Raw genomic sequence first — 7,624 nt, 5'->3', positions numbered from 1 at the left:
TTATTTCAGTATGGACGAAAATATATATGGGAGCTATATCTAAATCTGAACCGATTTTCACGAAACTTAGCACATGTCATTCTAAACTTAATTCCATATGCTGTGCCAAATTTCGTGCAAATCGAAGGATGTATAGGGACTTTGGTGCACCATTTTCCTAAAATCGGGCGAAACTATATATGACAGCTATATCTAAATCTGAACCGATTTTCACGAAACTTAGCACACGTTATTCTAGACTTAATTCAGTACACTATGACAAATTTCGTGCAAATCTAAGGATATATAGGGACTTTGGTGCACCATTTACCTAAACTCGGACGGAACTTTATGTGGGAGCTATATCTAAATCTGAACCAATTTTCACGCAACTCAGCACACTCCATTCTAGACTTAATTCAGAACGCTATTCCAAAATTTGTACAAATCGAATGATTTTCAGGGACTTTGGTGCACCATTTACATTAAATCGGACGAAAATATATATGGGAGCTATATCTAAATCTGAACCGATTTTCTCCAATTTCAAAAGGGTCGTCCTTGAGCCAAATAAGTGACTTGTGCCAAATTGCATCCAAATCGAATTATAAATGCGACCTGTACTTTGTTTACAATTTAACATCCGACGGACAGACTGACAGACGGACGGACGGATGGACGGACGTACATGCATAAATCGACTCAGAGAGTGATTCTATGCATATTCTCAAAAGGAAGCATGGGTCTATCTTGATTCCTTTTGCCTGTTACAAACATATGCACAAAGACATAATACCCTGTACCACAGTGTGGTGAAGTGTATGAGTGTCTCGAAATACCTATAAGTGGGCGGGAACTGTATATTGGAGCTATATCTTAAATATTGCTATCTCATTTTAACTGCAATATTTTATCTCTTCCCATACTGCCTGGTATCGTTATTTCGTTTTTGTACTGATTTGCGTCGATTTAGCGGAATCCGTCTGTCTGTTGATTTCAACAGATGTCAACAGACAGAAGGATTCCGCTAAATCGACACAAATCAGTACAAAAAACGAGATAACTATATGCAGTTAAAATTAAAGCATAATCGGAATCGACACTGTTTCCAAAAATCCCGAGGACAGTTTTGCCCTTTATGAGCGATTTCCACAGTATTCAATGAAACCGAGCAATGATCTACGATTTTAAGACACTTAAATATATATATAAAATAAAAACAAAACAAACAATTATTTTGGACGAATCAACAAATTAATTATAGCATACACAACAACGTTGTCAGGATTTTATCGCTTTGTATCTCCCCAAGAGTTTGTAACGCCGCGAAATATTGATCCTAGACCCAACTTTAAGTATACCTATCGTCATATCTTGACTCACTGAGTCGATTTAGACATGTGTGTCCTTCCGTCCGTTCGTCTGTGCATTACAATTTGTAAACACGATACAGATCATAGTTATGGACCAATCATCACGTTTGCATGTAGGATGGGCTCTGGAAAAAGAAGGTCCCTATTGATTTTGGTAATGATCCGTTAATATTTAGGGGATGAAATGGACCAAAAACTTTATTATTGTCTGTTTTTCTGGCCACAATTATTACTCGAACATCACGAAATTTTGCATAGAGAATGGGATCACGCCAAAGCATAAGCGTGCCTGTTTTGATAAAGATCGGCCAATATTTAGCGGGATAAATGGTCCCTGACTTTCACAGTATATCCAAGAGGAGTGGTTGACCTTTAAATTAATATCAATTATGTGGCTGTACGTACTCGGCCTACGAATTCTGATATTGTTTAGTATTACAATTAACCCACTATAGGGAGGAAATGTAGCGCTGATGGCTAGGACATTTTGCTTGAGGTTCCGGTTATAGCCAAGACGACGCCGGCGATGAAATTGACAAATTTTCTAAGAGGAAGGTGAACGGTCAAATGAATGGAGTACATTTCTACTGCGGAAATATGCCGAGCTGCTTGCCTCTAATCTGCCAAGAGAGGACAAATATCGCGTAGTATTGCCCAGGTTTATCTTTATTTAAGGGTCTTTAAATCGCAGGTCATTGTTCGGTTTCAGAACCCGCAAGAAATCTACCCATATATAAATTTTAAATTAATTAGATTAGATGATATCATATCAAAAGGCCAAAAAAACAATCAATACTCAATATTAAATTGGATTTTTTGTTTTTGTGTATTGGAACAGCCATAAATAATGCTCCAATTCAATTTTTTTACATTCATAATTTCAAACGAATAGGGAGATGCCTATCCACAATACCTCTCTTCAGATAATGTAGCATAATTTTCGGAGTTTAACTATTGTGATTGATAAACATATTTTGTCCTAAAATTAAAAAAAAAAATTCAAGTTTACGTCATAATTACATCTATAATACGACTCCGAATGTATACATTAAATAATGTGTTCCCTCAATTAAATATATTCAATACATATTATTTATTATTAAATATTTGTAAAATATATTGAATTAAATATAAATTCAACTAAATACTATCCTATAAATTAATGTAAAAACTTGACGCAAAAACAAAACTTTTATTGTCATTTTTGATTATATCTTTGAAATTTATTCATAAAGCTTTATAATCAACGTTTCTTTCTTAAGTCTTTTGTTTTGTGTGCAATTTAAAAGCTGCGATTAAAATTTGTAATTATGCCTAAAACTATGCTTATTTAGCTTCCGTATAAAGTATGTAGTATATAATGTTCAATTCTGATCGATACAACGCTTTGGAAATAATCGTATATATTTAAGAGATAATGTTGGCCGTACTATTTAATAAAACAAAAACAAATAAATATTTCTATGGTATGCCAAATATCCTCCAACACTACTTTATAAAATATTTAAGTATGTTTAGAAAAACTTGATAGTACTGTATTTCTTTAGAAAGTCAAATATGAATCATTTTATACTTTTCACGATTAAAGAAATTTCGTAAAGAACAGTTATGCGATTTTTTGCGGCTCTAAAGTTAGTGGGTGATATAAATGCGCTTACAATAACTCACAAATTCATATAAATTCTCATTTAAGATTTTGAATAACAAACCTCTGACGTTATCTGTGTTTATATCGAACCTGGTACCCTGTGGTAGTGCCTGAACTATGTCTATATCTAATAAAAGATATCCGTATGTTTGGTTCAAAAAATGTTGTTGTTTCTAAAAATGTACGACTGTTAATGTCCTTAAAATCCATGCCTGATTGGGTCATTGAAAAAATATTCTTTAAAATTCCTGATAGGGTCATCGAAATACCAGTAAGAAATGTATTAGAGTCGGACGGGCCGACTAGTTTGGCTATATTCAAGAGATACATCCTAACAGACCTCGCATGTTTGAAGGACCATTGACTGAGAGTGGACTACATTAAATATGTAATCTGGGTATATATGTGACCACGCTGTGTTACAGGGTATTATGTCTTTGTGCATATGTTTGTAACAGGCAAAAGGAAACAAGATGTAACAGGCAGAAGGAAACGACATTGTTCCTTTTAAGAATATGCATAGAATCACTTTCTGAGAGGATTTATGCATGTCCGTCCATCCGTCCGTCCGTCTGTCTGTTCATGTTAAATTCTAAACAAAGTACAGGCCGCATTTATGATCCGAATTGGATGATATTTGGCATAGGTCACTTATTCGGTCCAAGGACGAAACCTATTGAAGTTTGGAAAAATCGGTCCAGATTTAGATATAGCTCCCATATATATATTTTCGTCCGATTTACTGTAAATGGCATACCAAAGTCCCTATATGTCTTTCGATTTGCACATAGCGTATTGAAAAAGGTCTAAAATGATGTGTGTTAAGTTTCCTGGAAATCGGTTCAGATTTAGATATAGCTCCCATATCGATTTAATGTAAATTGTGTACCAAAGTCCCTATATATCTTTCGATTTGCACGAAATTTGGCACAGCGTAATGAATTAGGTCTAGCAGGATGTGTGTTAAGTTTCGTTCAAATCGATCCAGATTTAGATATAGCTCCCATATACATTTTCGTCCGATTTAATGGAAATGGTGTACCAAAAGTCCCTGTATATCTTTCGATTTGCACAAATTTTGGCATATCCTACTGAATTAATTCTAAAATGATGTGTGCTAAGTTTCAGTTCATATTTAGACATAGTTCATATACATATATTTTCTTTCGAGTTTGTACAATGAACTGTAGTTAATATAAATTAATCTCTGGCAAGTCTCGTTGAAATCGCTTTAGACTTAGAAATAGCTTCTACATATATATTTTCGTCCGATTTTATACAAAATTTTGTACAACGTACGGATGTTGGTATAACCTAGAAGTTAGATATAATTTTAGCACCAAACTCCCCCGGTGGGTCCGACTGGCAGAAAATTTTGCACGACGTACTGTAGCATAACGTACGGCATGTTTTGTTGAAATCGGTTCAGATTTAGATATAGCTCCTATATATAGTTTCGTCCGATTTTCAGTAAAATGTGGACAAAAGATTCAAAATTAGGCCGTTTAGTACCAAATTTTGCACAACGTACTGAAGTTAGTATTGCCTATATATATATAAGCTTTATCGAAATCTAAACCGATTTCATCGAAACTTGTCACAGGTTAGGTTTTGTGTATGTTTTGTGCATATCGGCCGCATTTTGAGTTCTTGGTGCATCATTTACTTAACATCGGCAGAAAACATATATGGTAACTCCATCCAAATGTGAGCCGTTGTGCAAAATTTTGTGTCAAAAGCCTAACTTTGGGTCTTTGGTGTACCATTTATTAAAATCGTACGAAACTACAAAATGGGAGCTATATCTAAATCGAAACCGATTCCTACAAAACTTGGCAAACGGTAAATGAATACCAATGCTTGTTAAGGTTTGTAAGTTTGCACATATATATTTGAAGATATTTATAAAAAGGAAGAAAAATAATTTACCAACATTTTTTGTTGTTGTTTTTTGTGTTCAAAGAAAAGTCCTTATTTTCGATGGCGGGCATGATAACTCCTCCCTGGAACATCGGAATCCGAAAATTCCAACGGTGTTAGAAAGAGTACATTTCTGGCTCTCGTATGAACTAGGATTATTGACTTCGCTCTAAAATTAACAAAATGGCGGACCTTTGAAAAATTTTTTTTTGAAAATCGCCAATTTTTGACAAAAACCAAGTTAAAAAATAAGGAAGATCTTCACCGATTGGCTTTATCCTAGTTCATACGATAGCTATACACTCACAGAGAAACGTGTAAAGATTTGGAATTGATTGGGATTATTAGTTTTTGAGTTATCGTGCCCGCCATTCGCAAAAGAGAAAAACGCGTTTAAAGTTTGAGAAGCCCTTTAGCCGTCACTTGATGCTGACACAATAAATTGGCTATATTTTCAAGAGTTCTTGAGATTTTCACTTGAAATGTTGTAGGGACATTCTTGAATAAATGTAGTTTCGATTTAAATCAAAAACATTTTTGACACCGAGAATTAAGGGGTCCCCTTAAATTGGTTTACATAATTTTGTCCAAAGGAAAAATTTAGTATAGGTTGTAGAATGACATGTTTATGCATCCTATTTCATTTTACTGGTCCTTCAAAAAAACGACGTCTGTTAGGATTCAGCTGTTGAATATACCCAAAGTGGTGAAGGGTATCATATAGTCGGCCCTGTCCGACTTTACTGCTTTCATTACTGATTTTCAATTTATTTTCGTGCACACACATTTATTAGACATCGTTTCCGGTGTAATTGATAATGGTTGTAACGAATTGATTTTATTTTTTACCTTTATATATTTTATTGCTTCGCTAAATATTTCACATATATAGTCAACAAATATTCAAGGTATCTCTGAACAAGAAATGTTTGCATACTTTGTATGATTTGCAAAAAAAAGAATTGTTTAATATTCATTACAAGTGGATGCATTCGTGTCTTCAGCTGCTGCCCACTTTTGATCTTACACAAAAGACACAAATCAAAATAAAACCTCTACGCAATATTTTCGTGCAATAGAGCAGTACCACCACCAACAATCAAAACAAACAATTCTTCATAATGGACCAACACAGCCATAAACATCAAAACACAATCATCGCCATTTATGTGTCTTCATCATCTGCTGCTGATGTCGTTGATGTTGGTACTAAACTAATAAAACAATATTTAAACTTACTTATTCAGTCACTTACATTTTGAAACTAAACTATTTGTATACCGTATGCAAAAATAAAACCAACAACCTCATAAAAATGTCGTTTAAACAAATAATTCACAAAGAGTGATTATTTGTTTTTCATTTTTTGCGTTGGCTTTTTTGCCGGTTACTGGTTGCTGCTGTTTGTAATTCAACAAATCCCCAACAAGGTAAACAACGAGAGCAATTAAGTTGCTGCAAACTTCGTCAAAATTTGCAATGGCAGCAATATCATCATCACCATCGTCGTCGTCGACAGCAGTATGACCAGCGGTCACAACGATCATAAATTGACTTTGAGAGGTTGTTCGGACACTCAATGTTTGTTGTTGTTGCACGTGTTGTGTTCGATGCTATAACCCCAAGACGAATGAAAAAATGAATGAAATCGTCTTCTTTCATGGCTACAATTATTTTGGTATTGATTCTGATTTCTAAACAAATATCTATTTGATTTCCAACACAATTTAAACACGTAATAAAGGTCTCAAGATCGTTATCGATGTCAATATGGACGTGAGTATTTGTGAATGTAATGTAGAAACTTAACAAGAGGTCTTGGTTCTCTAATTACAGTAGAAGATATTGGAAAAAAGTATTTCAGAATGACCAGTACACAGGCGTGTTTATTAAAGCAGATATTTTCAAATTTAATAGATATAATTGCTGAACAATATTCACAGATATTACTCAGACTCAAGCATAAATATATATATTATTGATCAGCGTCATGAATGTATATTGGAACAATGAATGTATATTTCTGACGGGAATTTTGATTTAATAATATTTTTATATGTTAAACGCCGTTATATACATGACCTCTCAGAAATGTTGGATCCAAATCCAACCATTGGGTTGGATTATTGGGTTTTTATTATGACGTTTATACCGAATACAACACTTTTGACTTCTACAACAATAGACTTCTGGATGTATTCTCCAATTACTTCCATTAACTCGTTCTGTATTCTGGGACTCAGGTGTGTTATCGAAGTTGCATTGAAGCCAGAATGATACTGCTGTAACTACTAAATTTTTGTTTTATGTTTTAACAAATTTACTTTCATATCGAAGTTATTGCGGAATAGCATTTGTGAGATAAAGTGAACCTCGACACCAGAAGCCCTTTCTTATCACGACAGCTTTAGCATGTAGTGATGAACTTCTTTCCAAACATCCTGTACTTTGTTTCAAACAAACAATCGGTTGTGACCAAATTAGCATTCCACTGTTTCTTTATTTCAGACACTCTTTGCAACCTCTGCACAGGTTTCACAAAATTCCAATATGTATTTTCCAAATTATTTTGATATAAATTCTAAACACATGTACATGCAACTAAATATCAAGAAACGAGACAAGATATAAACAACGTTAAGTTCGGCCGGACTGGACTTTGGATACCCTCCAGGTATACTGACAGGTATTTGAACATACCAAA

This window comes from Musca vetustissima, unplaced genomic scaffold (genome assembly GCF_032173495.1).
Source record: "Musca vetustissima isolate MV318-11 ecotype Yass unplaced genomic scaffold, APGP_CSIRO_Mvet_v1 utg9436, whole genome shotgun sequence".
Classification (NCBI taxonomy): Eukaryota; Metazoa; Arthropoda; class Insecta; order Diptera; family Muscidae; genus Musca; species Musca vetustissima.
Note: the sequence above shows the minus strand (reverse complement) of the source record.